General features: G+C 45.8%; 1 protein-coding gene across 6 annotated transcripts in view; it reads left to right on the plus strand.

Moving 5' to 3' along the window:
* Positions 1-3,454: 3,454 nt before the first annotated feature.
* PIKFYVE (phosphoinositide kinase, FYVE-type zinc finger containing) overlaps positions 3,455-14,674 on the plus strand; it is a 241,446-nt gene continuing 230,226 nt past the window's right edge. For all 6 annotated transcript variants that reach the window (XR_013227979.1, XM_077319274.1, XM_077319275.1 and 3 more), the window contains exon 1: positions 3,455-3,591. The gene's annotated coding sequence lies outside the window, so the exon portion shown is untranslated. The remainder of the gene's footprint in view (positions 3,592-14,674) is intronic.

The raw sequence follows: 14,674 nt of genomic DNA on the forward strand, positions 1-14,674 counted from the left end.
GGAGCCGTGGCCCAGTACCAGTCTCTGGACCGGGGGGTTGGAGACCACTGCTTTACAAGGCACATGTGATTTCTAAATATAACGGGATGTTCGCCTGGCCTCGACCCGGGCCAGGGCCTTTTCAGTCCTGGCCCCAACCTGGTGGAATGAGCTCCCAGAAGAGCTAAGGGCCCTGCGGGATCTACCAGCTTTCCGCAGGGCCTGTAAGACGGAGCTCTTCCGCCAGGCATATGGTTGAGGCCAGGGCAGCTCTCCCACCAATCCATCAGAGGATCCCCTCCAATATTGAGATCTCTAACATCAAGATCATTGTTAGATCTATTGTATTGGTGCCACCCTCTTCTGAATATTATTCTCTTCACCAGGCTGAACTAAGATCAGAATTGTGACCACCGCCGCTATATGTTATATGTAACTTTTGCTGATGTTAATTGGGATTTTTATGGGGATTTTATTGTGTTTTAACTATTTATGTTGTAAACCGCCCTGAGACCTATTGGGAAAAGGGCGGTCTAAAAATTAAATAATAATAATAATTTAAAAATAATAATAATGGCCATATTTTAGATGTGGAAGACGGTCATGCCGTATTCTTCACTGAAATAATGCAGCATGCTCTGTAATCCTGTATTTTCTCCTGACAACAGTTCTGTAAAGTTTATTTTATGGACTAGAAAACTGATGCTTGTCTGTAAAAGGCCAAATACACATTAGTTAGGCTCTGGCATATGTCAGAGTTTGAGTGCCCAAACAGACTTATAGTCCAACATCAGCAAGGGGACTAACCTTTAAAAATGTCTTTTTACCTCAAATACCACCAAACACTGCAAGAGAGAAGAAGGGGCTTCACGCTTCCCTCCCATACTGCATTGGATCGCCGAAAGCTGCTGTTGAGGGATGTACTATTTGCTTCTTCTGGTGCCACATGCCCAAGACATGCTAAAAAGTTGTGTGCTAATGCTTCCCTTGAAAGTCAGTTCCATATCCATGTGTCCTGCTCTTGCACTGAAATCTAAAAGATGTAAAAATATTTAACTCTGGTTGGAACAGACTTCCTTTGTTAAGGATTAGTCTAAGAGCCAGATATAATAATCCTGCAGTCAAGTGAGTAACCCTAAATGGAGTTACACCCTTCTCAATCTATTGCCATTGGTGGTTTTAGAAGCATGTAATTCCACTTCGGGTTGCACTCTAGGCCCTGACCCTAGGACAGTAGTCTCCAACGTTTTTATCACCGGGGACCAGTCAACACTTGACAATTTTACTGAGGCCCAGGGGGTAGTCTTTTGCTGAGGGACATCACCACTGCCTGAGCCCCTTGCTTTCCCGCTGGTTCCCCTTGCTTTCCCACTGGTGCCCCTGACTTCCCACCGCCTGCTGGAAGGCGCTGCCAGCAGCAGCTGCGCAGTGTGACACTGAGGGGGAGCCCCAGCCATGGCAGCTGTTGGAGAGCTCCAAAGGTGAGCCAGCGGCAGAGTGGTAAGGCAGGCCCCGAGGAGGACGAGGAGGAGCCATGGCCCAATACCAACTGATCCACGAACTGGTTCCGGTCCCCAGGCCGGGGATTGGGGACCACTGCCCTAGCACACTTCCTCCCCATTCCCCTCTCATGTCCCTTTTCATAGCCACTTCACACTTAAAAAATGCAAGCATGCTTGCCAAGTTGTGTACAAACCCCCAACCAATTGTCAGTTTGGCATTTTGAGAGCTCAAACCAGGCCTCGGGCAAGATAAGCCACAGAATGGGTGGAATGGGGGCAGAACCCTTAGGTGGGAGAGTGGACTGTACCAATTCAGAGGAGTTTCAAAACTACCCAACATTAATAATTCTTTGAAAATGGAATAGTAGCACAGTATGTAACAATATGCAATAGTAGGTAAAAAGCACACTGCACGTGTAAATGCAATGGGCGCTAGCAGGGAGGTGTTTGGGACGGGGGTGGGATACGGCGGGCATGCAGGGAGTCCGGCTCCGTGAGGCACAGAGCAGCCTCCCCTCTTTGCCCCTTACTGCGGCTGTCGCCTCCACCAGACCGCCGGTGGTGCCTGTCCATGGCAGCGGCCTGGCGGCCTCCAACAACACTTCCTCACTGCCACTCCTGCCACCTCTCCGGAGCCTCCTGGCCGCTGTGCCTGTTACTTCCTCGGCGTCGCTAGCATCGCCTCCCTGCCGCCATGGCTGCTGGTGGCGGCCTGGGTGCAGTGGTGGGCTGGGCAGGCTTTAGCAGCTGGTAGGGAGTATGTGGTGGTGAGGCCGCATGTGTGCCTCGCAGCTGTGTGTTGGGGGTGGGCGCTCCATGGGCTGGCCGCACCCGGATTGGCTCGTGGAGCAGATGTGGTGTCCGGACACCTGGACAGGGAGTGGACACTGCTCCACCCATAGTGGTTCTTCCCAATTATACAGAGCCATTTTGTGGTAAGGATGTTCAAAGTGCTGGCTTTTCATTTGACATGTGAGCATTTAAGATGTGATCTTCCCCCGCCCAGTGTACAACCTGCTTGAACAACTCAGAATTCTACCACCTCGTTCCACTACCATACCTCAAAGTATCTACAGTGCCAGAATTACTCGACAAATAATTAATAGAACAGAGTTTGAGTTCAGACACACCTTTAAGATCAGCAAATAATGGAAAATAATGTGCACTTACCTGGCCTTGGAAGAAGGCTAGGATGGTGGAGGGGGACCTTGCCAAATACAGAAAATCAATTAGCACTGAGGTTCTGTCATTTATGATTTAGGATGACTTAACTCCTAAACTGTTACTATACCATCTTCAGGTGGGTCATTGTGTTGGGTCTGAAGTAGCAGAACACATTTAGAGACGACTCCAGGTGCACCTTCAGGACCGACAAATTCAAGGGTGAACTTTCCTGTGCATGCCCACTTCCTCAGAGACAGTCATGGAAGGGAAGCAATCCGTTCAAACTTATAGACAAATCCGTTCAAACTTATAGACAAACTTATAGACAAAGAGTAAGTAGATTAACTCTAAATTTGTCCTGCTGCTTCAGACCAATACAGCTTCCTACGAACATAAAGCATCATGAAAAGGGTTAATAGAGCCCAGAGATAAATAGAAACATCTTGGGGAAACATCTTGGGTTCAACAGAGTCGTCTAAATAGGAGAATAAGGAGCAAATGTAAAATCAATCGCTTGTAGCAGTTTACCCAAGACCCTGCCCTTCCTCTCCTCTCCGAATATCTTAGGGCATCCGTATGCCATTATTCCCCTTCATTCCATGTCTGCATTTCTGAACTACTGCATTTCAGCACATTTCCCCCCCCCCCTCCCCTTTGCGATGCAACAGACGCCTCGGTGAACGATGGCTGCGCTCGATTGCTCTGGTCTAACCGAACCTCCCCCTGAAGCCCGGGCTGTTTTTCCGGGTTGCTTCTGCTCTGCCTCTCTGGCATCGATTACGTGGCCTGTGGGAGACCTTTTGCTCGGGCGCGGCTCGGGAGTACGAACCGGAAGTGGCTGCAAGCGGTGCAGGGAGCCTTTTCCTGCCTTCTGGCCGGCCGGCCTTTTTCCCATTGCTGTTCCCCGGAGCCGGCGGGGAAGTGGCTCCGGGAAGGAGGAGGGGAGGTAAGAGAAAGAAGAGGCTGCTTCCCTCTGGGGACTCCTGGCCAAGCGGGGAGGCGGAGGGAGTCCGGCGGCGGCGGCTCGCCCGCTCGCTCGCTGTTATTCCCGATGCATTCTTAATTGGAGAGTTTGGTCTCCTCGAGGCGCGCTTTCGGGTAGTGGGCAGTGCACCGAGGTCATGTGTTTTTAGATGTAATTTTAGCCCCTCTTACCCCGAGGGCTCAAGGCTGCTTACAACGGATCAAGCGTGAAATTCAGCGTTTTGTAATATTTTTGAATTAAAAGAAGTATTTTTGCTATGACAAAACCATTAAGGATGATTTGTTATGACGTTTTCCAAAAGGAATGGTGTGTCATCTTCCCCCCCCCCCCCTCGATCTAGCTTGTGTAGAGTCGAATCTCGTGGGTGGATAGAGCGTTGGTTGGAAAATCCAAAGGGCATAATTGTTCTAGTCCTCCCAGCTATGCATTGTGTTCTTTTTGTGTGAGGGGAGCAAGGGGTGATTTTCTCTTTCCTCGATGTGTGAGGTGGAAATCATAATTTCCTACAGGTGATGTGGTTCCTGCAGTGTGGTATGGAAGAGGAAGTTCCAGCGAATACAGCATGTCTTACTCATACAGTGTGGGCTGACTCTGTACCTGCTGAGATCTCCTTTGCCACTGCTAAAACTACAGTACTGTTCTTCTCCTTTGGATTCCTTGCCTTTCTTTATAGCCAGAAAGCAGCAGAAGAAGAAGAGTTGGTTCTTATATGCCGCTTTTCCCTACCCGGCTTACAGTCGCCTTCCCATTCCTCTCCCCATAACAGACACCCTGGGGTGGGTGAGGCTGAGAGAGCGCTGATATTACTGCCCGGTCAGAACAGTTTTATCAGTGCCGTGGCGAGCCCAAGGTCACCCAGCTGGTTGCATGTGGGGGAGCGCAGAATTGAACCCGGCATGCCAGATTAGAAGTCCGCACTCCTAACCACTACACCAAACTGCATTATATAAACACATGCTGCTGACAGGAATTTGTGCTTTGTTGGTGTGTGTGTGACATTTTTGACATCACCCAGTTAAGCTAGATTTTGAAAGGCACTTGAGCACATGCTAAAGATTAGGTAAAGGTATCCCCTGCGCAAGCACCGAGTCATGTCTGACCCTTGGGGTGACGCCCTCTAGCGTTTTCATGGCAGACTCAATACGGGGTGGTTTGCCAGTGCCTTCCCCAGTCATTACCGTTTACCCCCCAGCAAGCTGGGTACTCATTTTACCGACCTCGGAAGGATGGAAGGCTGAGTCAACCTTGAGCCGGCTGCTGGGATAGAACTCCCAGCCTCATGGGCAGAGCTGTCAGACAGCTGCCTTACCACTCTGTGCCGCAAGAGGCTCATGAGCACATGCTATAACTCCATAATTTGTCATTCTGTGATGGGGTAGGGGAAACCTTGTGAAGCCACTCTGCTTGAAAGCGTGGAATCAGCATTGCATTGTCAGGGCTGAGAGTTTTGAATTTGTTTTGAAAAAATGGATCAGAACGGGTCCCCGGTCATTTCCAGCCCACAGTCACTTTTGGAATTCTGACACGGTGTGGTTCGCACAAGCATAAAATGAGTGTTATGGAAAGCAGAACCAGCAAAAAAAATTACTGCCACAGCTTATCTTCAGGCATAGAAGGTAACCCAATTTGTAAATGGAATATGCTGCCTCGGAGGATGGTGGAGACAGTTTGGTGTAGTGGTTAGGAGTGCGGACTTCTAATCTGGTGAGCCGGGTTTGATTCCACGCTCCCCCACATGCAGGCAGCTGGGTGACCCTGGGCTCACCACAGCACTGATAAAGCTGTTCTGACCGAGCAGTGATATCAGGGCTTTCTCAGTCTCACCCACCTCACTGGGGGTCTGTTGTGGGGAGAGGAAAGGAAAGGCAAATGTAAGCTGCTTGGAGACGCTTCTTCTTCTCCTCATAGAGTGCAGATCTTATCTGGAGAATTGGGTTTGATTCCACACTCCTCCACATAAAGCTTGCTGAATCAGCTTGGGCCAGTTACTGTTCTCTCATAATTTAGCCCCATAAGGAAAGGGATCACAGGCACCATGTTGGGGACCCCTGGATTAGAACTGAATCAAGGGGTAGTTGGCCTAGCATCAGTACCAGTGTTGTCCATGCATGAGGGTCTGTGACAAGAACAATAAAATCAGAATCCAGTAGCACCTTTAAGACCAACAAAGATTTATTCAAGGCGTGAGCTTTCGAGTGCAAGCACCCTTTGTCAGACTATGATCTTCTTACATGACAGGGAATATATAGCAAAAATCAGTTATGTTACATCTGTGTCACAACCAGATACAGCCAATGATAATCCTTTGTCAAAACAGCCAATCAATCCCTTAGAATTCAGTGTACTTTACAAAGAGAAACCCAAATGTTGCTGGTAGGGAGATCAAAGGCTATCACCTCTCCATATGTTGCTTGCTCCATACAATTGTGAGACATTCCTACCAGGTAATTGCTGGTCACTTCCCAAGGACAGGGAGTCAAACTCAAAATTCCATTACAATGCCATATCTTACAGTCATATTATCACAAATAAAATACATAGTGAGGAATATGGATACACAAGTTGAACAAGGTTAGCATGAATTAAAAAAGCCTTTGTCTCTATTGAGTCCTGGGTCTGTCATAGTATTGAGTTTTGTAATAACAGTCACGAGAGCCAGTTTGGTGTAGTGGTTATGAGTGTGGACTTCTAATCTGGCATGCCAGGTTCGATTCTGCACATGCAACCAGCTGGGTGACCTTGGGCTCACCATGGCACTGATAAAACTGTTCTGACCGGGCAGTGATATCAGGGCTCTCTCAGCCTCACCTCCCTCCCAGGGTGTCTGTTGTGGGGAGAGGAATGGCAAGGCAACTGTAAGCTGCTTTGAGCCTCCGTTGGGTAGGGAAAAGCAGCATATAAGAACCAAGTCGTCGTCTTCTTCTTAATCCCAATTAAAATAAATTGTGAGGAATGTGGATACAAAAGTTACATAAGGTTAGCATGCATAGTGAGATAAAAAACCTTTGTCCTTGTTGAGTCCAGGGTATGTCAAAGTATTGAATGTTGTAATTTGCATTTCTGCAATCTCCCTTTCTAGCCTGTTCTTGAAGTTTCTTTGTAATACAACAGCTACTTTTAAGTCCCTTATGTCCTGGAAGGTTGAAGTGTTCTCCTACAGGTTTTTCAGCCTTTTGGCTTTTGATGTCAGATTTGTGTCCATTAATTCTTTGGCGGAGGGTTTGATCTGTTTGCCCTATGTAGAGAACAGAGGGACATTGTTGGCACTTGATGGCATATACCAGGTTTGAAGATGAGCAGGTGTATAAGCTTTTGATGGTATAGGTGACGTTGTTAGGTTCAGTAATTGTGGCATTGGAGTGTATATGGCAGCAAAGTTGGCATCTGGGTTTGTTGCAAGTTCTAGTACCAGTGTCCATGCTCCCATTCGATGCTACATTGTTGTGGGTGAGGAGTTGTTTGAGATTGGGGGGCTGTCTGTGTGAAAGAAAGGGTTTACCCCCCAGTGCTTGGATGTTCAGGATGGTAGCTAGAGCCATGCAGGTACGTTTGCCGGTCAGTAGGCTTCCGGTATAAGGTAGTCTCTAGGCATCCATTTTTTATTCTTACAGTATTGTCCAGAAAATGTATTTCTTGTGTAGATTGGTTCATTATCAGGTTGATAGTGGGGTGAAAGTCACTGTATGCCTGGTGGAAAAGTATCCAGGGCTTCTTTACCATGTGTCCAGACAATAAAAACGTCATCAATGAATCGCAGGTAAATGAGAGGTGTGAGTGGGTGAGTATTCAGGAAGCGTTGCTCCAGGTCTGCCATGAAGATGTTCGCATATTGAGGTGCCATGCGGGTGCCCCTGGCTGTACAATTGATCTGAAGGAACAAGTCTTCACCAAATCTGAGGTGGTTATGGGTGAGAACAAATTGGCACAGTTTGGTGGCTGGGTCAGCTATGGTGTTGTTAGAAATTGTATTCCTAATGGCTTGCAATCCATCTTTGTGTGGGATGTTGGTATATAGGGACTCCACATCCATGGTGGCTAAAATGGTATTCTCTGGGAGGTTGTTCAAAGTACATCGTGGCAAGAACGTTGCTTTTATTTTTGTTCAAATGGTTTTTAGAGGTCTTTGTGGTGGGGAGAGGCTGTTTACCAAGCAGCAGTTATTGTACGCACCCTGAGGAACTCCACAAGGGAGCCTTGTGGTTCGTTGTGGTTCTGCCACAATGTTCTTCCTGCTTGGGAGAGCCCCTTTAAATTAAACGTCATATTAGCATGTAATATCAGGTTTGTATCCAAGTTGGTTAATCAGTGAAATGCCAGGAGACTGTAATTGGCTGACATGCTTAATTATTACAAAATATACTGCAGTGGCATTAATTGCACTGAGGAATGAACACTTGTTTATGATCACTTGCTTTAAAAAACTGATTATTCCAAAATTCCTGCCGGCTGCTGAGTGGTTTCTTTTTATCTATCAGTACAGGTTTTTATATATACACTTGCTATTCATCAAACGACACCTGCCAGAGATACATAAGCTAATCTACTATTATATGAACAGAAACCCTGTTCTTCATTTCTAAGCTCCCAATTGCTTAGGATTTGGCTCATAATGGATTTTTGGTCTCCACCAGGTTTTTGTTGTTGTTATGTGCGAAGTCGTGTCCGACCCATCGCGACCCCATGGACACTGATCCTCCAGGCCTTCCTGTCCTCTACCATTCCCTGGAGTCCATTTAAATCAAAGGCTTTAGCATAGTCAATGAAGCAGAAGTAGACGTTCTTCTGGTACTCCCTAGCTTTCTCCATGTTCCAGCGTATGTTGGCAATTTGATCTCTAGTTCCTCTGCCTCTTCGAAATCCTGCCTGTACTTCTGGAAGTTCTCGGGCCACATATTGCTGGAGCCTAGCTTGTAGGATTTTGAGCATAACTTTGCTAGCATGAGAAATTAGTGCAATGGTGCGGTAGTTTGAACATTCTTTGGCATTGCCCTTCTTTGGGATTGGAATGTAAACTGACCTTTTCCAATCCTGTGGCCATTGTTGAGTTTTCCAAATTTGCTGGCATATTGAGTGTAGCACTTTTACTACATCATCCTTTAAGATTTTGAATAGTTCAACTGGAATGCTGTCACCACCACTAGCTTTATTGTTGCTCAGACTTCCTAAGGCCCATTTGACTTCACATTCCAGGATGTCTGGCTCCAGGTCAGTAACTACCCAGGTTTTTACCTGTCTTAATTTCACATGGGCAATGCTATGCACTTGGCTTAGAAAATGTTTGGTGCCTTTTCCAACTACGTTCTATAAAGTATTAGAGCTGTTTCTGTGTAGTACATCGTAGCTAGCTGTCAAATGCCCATTGCATCAATGTGCATGGGGGGGGAACACAACACATGGCTTCAAGCACGCACTTAGTACTGGGTTGCCCCTTAGTGTTTGTGTATTTAAGGCAGTACTCCTATGCATACATCCCTAAGATTAGGTGCAAAGTTGTGTCAGACCCATTGCGACCCCATGGACAATGATCCTCCAGGCCTTCCTGTCCTCTACCATTCCCCGGAGTCCATTTAAGTTCGCACTGACTGCTTTACTGTCTCCATCCAGCCACCTCATTCTCTGTCGTCCCCTTCTTCTTTTACCCTCGATCGCTCCCAGCATTAGGCACTTCTCCAGGGAGTCCTTCCTTCTTAAGAGGTGGCCAAAGTATTTGAGTTTCATCTTCAGGATCTGGCCTTCTAAGGAGCAGGCAGGGCTGATCTCCTCTAGGACTGACCGGTTTGTTCGCCTTGCAGTCCAAGGCACTCGCAAGAGTCTTTTCCAGCACCAGAATTCAAAAGCCAGTTGTTAGGTAGGGATCCCCTAGAATTATGGCTCGTCTGCAGACTACAGAAACCAGTTCCCCCTTGAAAAAATGGATGCTTTGGAAGGTGGACTTGTGGCACTCAACAAAGTCCACATCCATCCCCAAATCTCCAGGAGGTCTGGCCACCGTACAGAGCCCCCCAACCCCTACTGGAAGTCAAGGGGAACCTAGCAAACCTACTCTAGCAAGGGATATATGAACAAGGCCAATCTGTTCCTAGGCTGTGAGAGTTGACAACTGCTAAACTGGGTCCACTAGCTGTCCCTTTAATTATCAGTCTGATCTGCAGCAATTATCAGATGATGACCTCAAACGAGTTTCAACAGCCCATTTCTGTTTGTTTTGTTGTTGTTAGGTGCAAAGTCGTTTCCAACCCATCGCATCCCCATGGACAATGATCCTCCAGGCCTTCCTGTCCTCTACCATTCCCTGGAGTCCATTTAAGTTTGCACCTACTGCTTCAGTGACTCCATCCAGCCACCTCGTTCTCTGTCGTCCCCTTCTTCTTTTGCCCTCGATCGCTCCCAGCATTAGGCTCTTCTCCAGGGAGTCCTTCCTTCTCATGAGGTGGCCAAAGTATTTGAGTTTCATCTTCATGATCTGGCCTTCTAAGGAGCAGGCAGGGCTGATCTCCTCTAGGACTGACCAGTTTGTTCGCCTTGCAGTCCAGGGGACTCTCAAGAGTCTTCTCCAGCACCAGAGTTCAAAAGCCTCAATTCTTTGACACTCTTCCTTATGGTCCAACTTTCGCAGCCATACATTGCAACTGGGAATACCATAGCCTTGACTAAACGCACTTTTGTTGGCAGGGTGATGTCTCTGCTTTTTAGGATGCTGTCTAGATTTGCCATAGCTTTCCTCCCCAGGAACAAGCGTCTTTTAATTTCTTTGCTGCACTCCCCATCTGCAGTGATCTTGGAGCCCAGGAAAATAAAATCTGTTGCTACCTCCATTTCTTCCCCATCTATTTGCCAGGAATTGAGAGGGCTGGATGCCATGATCTTTGTTTTCTTGATGTTGAGTTTCAAGCCAACTTTTGCACTCTCCTCCTTCACGTGCATCAACAGGCTCTTTAGTTCCTCTTCACTTTCTGCCATTAGAGTGGTATCTTCTGCATATCTGAGGTTGTTGATATTTCTCCCGGCAATCTTGATCCCAATTTGTGACTCATCTAACCCCGCCTTTCTCATGATTTGCTCCGCATACAAGTTAAATAGGCAAGGCGACAGTATACAGCCTTGCCAAACTCCTTTCACAATTTTTAACCAATCAGTGATTCAATGCTCGGTTCTCACTGTTGCTTCTTGACCTGCATATAGGTTTCTCAAGAGACAAATAAGATGCTTTCGTATTCCCATCTCTATAAGAACTTGCCACAATTTGTTGTACTCCACACAATCAAAGGCTTTAGCATAGTCAATGAAGCAGAAGTAGATGTTCTTCTGGAACTCCCTAGCTTTCTCCGTGATCCAGCATATGTTGGCAATTTGATCTCTATTTCCTCTGCCTCTTCGAAATCCTGCCTGTACTTCTGGAAGTTCTCAGTCCACATATTGCTGGAGCCAACTTGTAGGATTTTGAATATAACTTTGCTAGCATGAGAAATTAGTGCAATGGTGCGGTAGTTTGAACATTCTTTGGCATTGCCCTTCTTTGGGATTGGAATGTAAACTGACCTTTTCCAATCCTGTGGCCATTGTTGAGTTTTCCAAATTTGCTGGCATATTGAGTGTAGCACTTTTACTACATCATCCTTTAAGATTTTGAATAGTTCAACTGGAATGCTGTCACCACCACTAGCTTTATTGTTGCTCAGACTTCCTAAGGCCCATTTGACTTCACATTCCAGGATGTCTGGCTCCAGGTCAGTAACTACCCCAATGTGGTTATCAGGGATGTTAAGCTCGCTCTTGTATAGTTCCTCTGTATAATTTTGCCACCTTTTTTTTTAATCTCTTCTGCTTCTGTGAGGTCCCTACCATTTTGGTCCTTTATCATACCCATCTTTGCATGAAATGTTCATATCTCCAATTTTCTTGAAAAGATCTCTGGTCCTCCCCATTCTATTGTTTTCTTCTATTTGTTGCACTGTTCATTTAAGAAGGCATTCTTATCTCTTCTAGCTAGTCTCTGGAATTCAGTGTTCAGTTGGGTGTATCTTTCTCTTTCTCCCTTGCCTTTCACTTCCCTTCTCTCCTCAGCTACTTGTAAAGCTTCCTCAGACAGCCATTTTGCTTTCTTGCATTTCTTTTTCTTTGGGATGGTTTTAGTTTCTTCCTCTTGTACAATGTTGTGAACCTCTGCCCATAGTTCTTCAGGCACTCTGTCTATCAAATCTAATTCCTTAAATCTATTTGTCACCTCTACTATATATTCGTCAGGGATATGCTTTAGTTCATACCTGAGTAGCCTAGTGCTTTTCCCTACTTTCTTCAATTTAAGCCTAAATTTTGCAACAAGAAGCTGATGATCTGAACCACAATCGGCTCCTGGTCTTGTTTTTACTGACTGTATAGAACTTCTCCATCTTTGGTTGCAGAGCACATAGTCAATCTGATTTCTGTGTTGACCGTCTGGTGATGTCCATGTGTAGAGTTGGGTTGTTGGAAAAGAGTGTTGGTATGACCATTGTATTCTCTTGACAAAATTCTACCAGCCTTCTTCATTTTGTCCTCCAAGGCCAAACTTTGCTGTTATCCCGGTTATCTTTTGGCTTTCTACTTTAGCATTCCAATCCCCCATGATGATAAGCACATCATTTTTGGCGTTGCTTCTAGAAGGTGCTGTAGTGCTTCATAGAACTGATCAACTTTATCCTCTTCAGCAGCAGTGGTTGGGGCATAGACCTGGATTACTGTGATGTTGAAAGGTTTGCCTTGGATTCGAACTGAGATTGTTCTGTCATTTTGGGGATTGTTTCTACTGTTTTGTTGATTTTGAAGGCTACTCCAATTCTTCTGCGAGATTCTTGCCCACAGTAGTATACCTGATGGTCATCTGAATTAAATTCACCCATTCCTGATTCCTGAGTTTACTGATTCCCAAAATGTCAATGTTCAGTCTTGTCATCACTTGCTTGACCAAGTCCTGCTTGCATTGATTCATGGATCTGACGTTCCGGGATCCTATGGAAAAAAAGTCTTTACAGCATCGGACTACCTTTTTGTTACCATTTACCTCCACAACTGAGCATCCTTTCGGCTTTGGCCCAGTCGCTTCATTCATTCTGGTGCTACTAGTACTAGCCGTCTGCTCATCCCCAGTAGCATATTGGATACCTTCTGACCTAAGGGGCTCATCTTCCGGCGTCATATCGTTTCACTTTTTGAACCTGTCCATAGAGTTTTCATGGCAAAGATACTGGAGTGGTTTTCCATTTCCTTCTCTAGTGGATCACCTTTTGTCAGAGCTCTCTGCTATGATCTGTCTGCCTTGGGTGGGCCTGCACGGCATGATTCTTAGCTTCACTGAGCTACGCAAGCCCCCTTGCCACGACAAGGCAGCAATCCTTGAATGGGGTCTAGGCGCAGTACTAGATCAATAATAAAATCATGAACCGGTAGCACCCATGCAGGCTAGCACATGATTGAGAGAAATATCCTAGTGAAATGGCCTGTGCTAAGTGAAGCCCCCCCTCCCCAAAGTCTTCATGAAAAGTTTTATTGTAAAAGAGAGGAAAAGGAAAAGGGTGGTTGATTTAAAAAGGAATGAAAGGGGGACAAAAGAATATAGGAGAAAACTCACAGCAACAACAACATAGAGATTATTCAAATGAAAAGCAGAAGAAATGAACTACCCAAGCTAAATCCATGTTACCTTTGCTGTTGAAGATTCCTCAGAGTATGTGCAGAGTTTCTTGTAACAAGCAGCTTTCAGTGGACCCAGTTTTCACTGAAGTCAAGGATAAACCCCAAATGTCTAGATATGTACACTAGAGTTGGACCTAAGCCAGCTCTCAGAATCCTCTGGTTTCTGCCATGATTGTAACAATTCTTTTTGTTCTGCTCTGTAACCATTTCACTCTCTGTAACCATTATCGGGGGCTGAATGCCGTGTCCACCTGCAATGCTTATCCCCTTCCCCTCATTAAGGACTTGTTGTGGCAGTTGGGGAAGGGGAAGATTTTTACGAAACTGGATTTACATGAAGCGTACTACAGGGTACGAAAAAGGAAAGAATATGACCATTTACCTGCTTTTAACACTCTTCGGGGCAATTTGAGTGCTGTGTGATGCCTTTCGGTTTATCTAGCACTCCTGGTGTGTTCATGAACTTGATCAATGATTTCCTTTACTGGGCGGGGGCTGTTTTTTTTGGATGATACGTAGGTTTTCTGAGGTTTTCCCCTCAGGAGTGGGGGCAGGGGACATGCTGCATTTGAAGGCTGCATTTATGTGTGTTTGCCATCCTCCTGCAGCACTATCTACTCTTCTACAAAACCTCTAGAGAAAATGGAGCACTTGTGACCCCTAGTAGCTTCTAATAAGTTGATGTTCTCCTGTAACACTGAAATCCAGTTCCAAAGAGTCCACAATTTAAAACCAAGGTACTATTGTAAATATGAGTTGAATTCTGCCAATTTTTTAATTATTTTGCTGTCTTACCCATTTCTGGTCCATATTAGTATCCCTGTCCTGCTTAGCTTTTGTCCATGCAGGTCCTATGATTCCTAGCAAAGCCTAAGCCTTTTTTGTTGGTCAAAGGGGACAAACACCCCTCTTCGTGAGTGGAAAAACTGTTTGGATTCAGCTCAGTTTCTCATAATGGAGTTAATTTTGGTGATTATTTGTGTAACTTGTGCAAAGAGAAAAGGACTACAGAAGGGTGCAATGTTGAGTTTCGGTGGGAGAAATTTGCATTCAGACATCTGTCTGTCTTGATGGCCCTGGAAGGGTTTCCCAAATGGATGGGAGCTAATTAATTTTTAATATATTTTTAAAATTTGTTAAATATATTGGTTGATATGACCATAAATGGTCATGCCCACCTCTCCCTCCCTGCCGAAATGGCCAGTGATGGGCCTGGAGGGTGTGGGAAGGGGAGGGACCCCAGGTGGTTGTGTACACAGCTGTGCTTCCCAGCCATATTCTGCACATTGCATCAATGTTTCAGGGGTTTATCAGCAGTGAAAAAGTTGAGAATTGGGTACCTTAGTGATTAATTTTTTTAAAGAATGTAATT

This window comes from Paroedura picta, chromosome 2, assembly GCF_049243985.1.
Source record: "Paroedura picta isolate Pp20150507F chromosome 2, Ppicta_v3.0, whole genome shotgun sequence".
NCBI lineage: Eukaryota > Metazoa > Chordata > Lepidosauria > Squamata > Gekkonidae > Paroedura > Paroedura picta.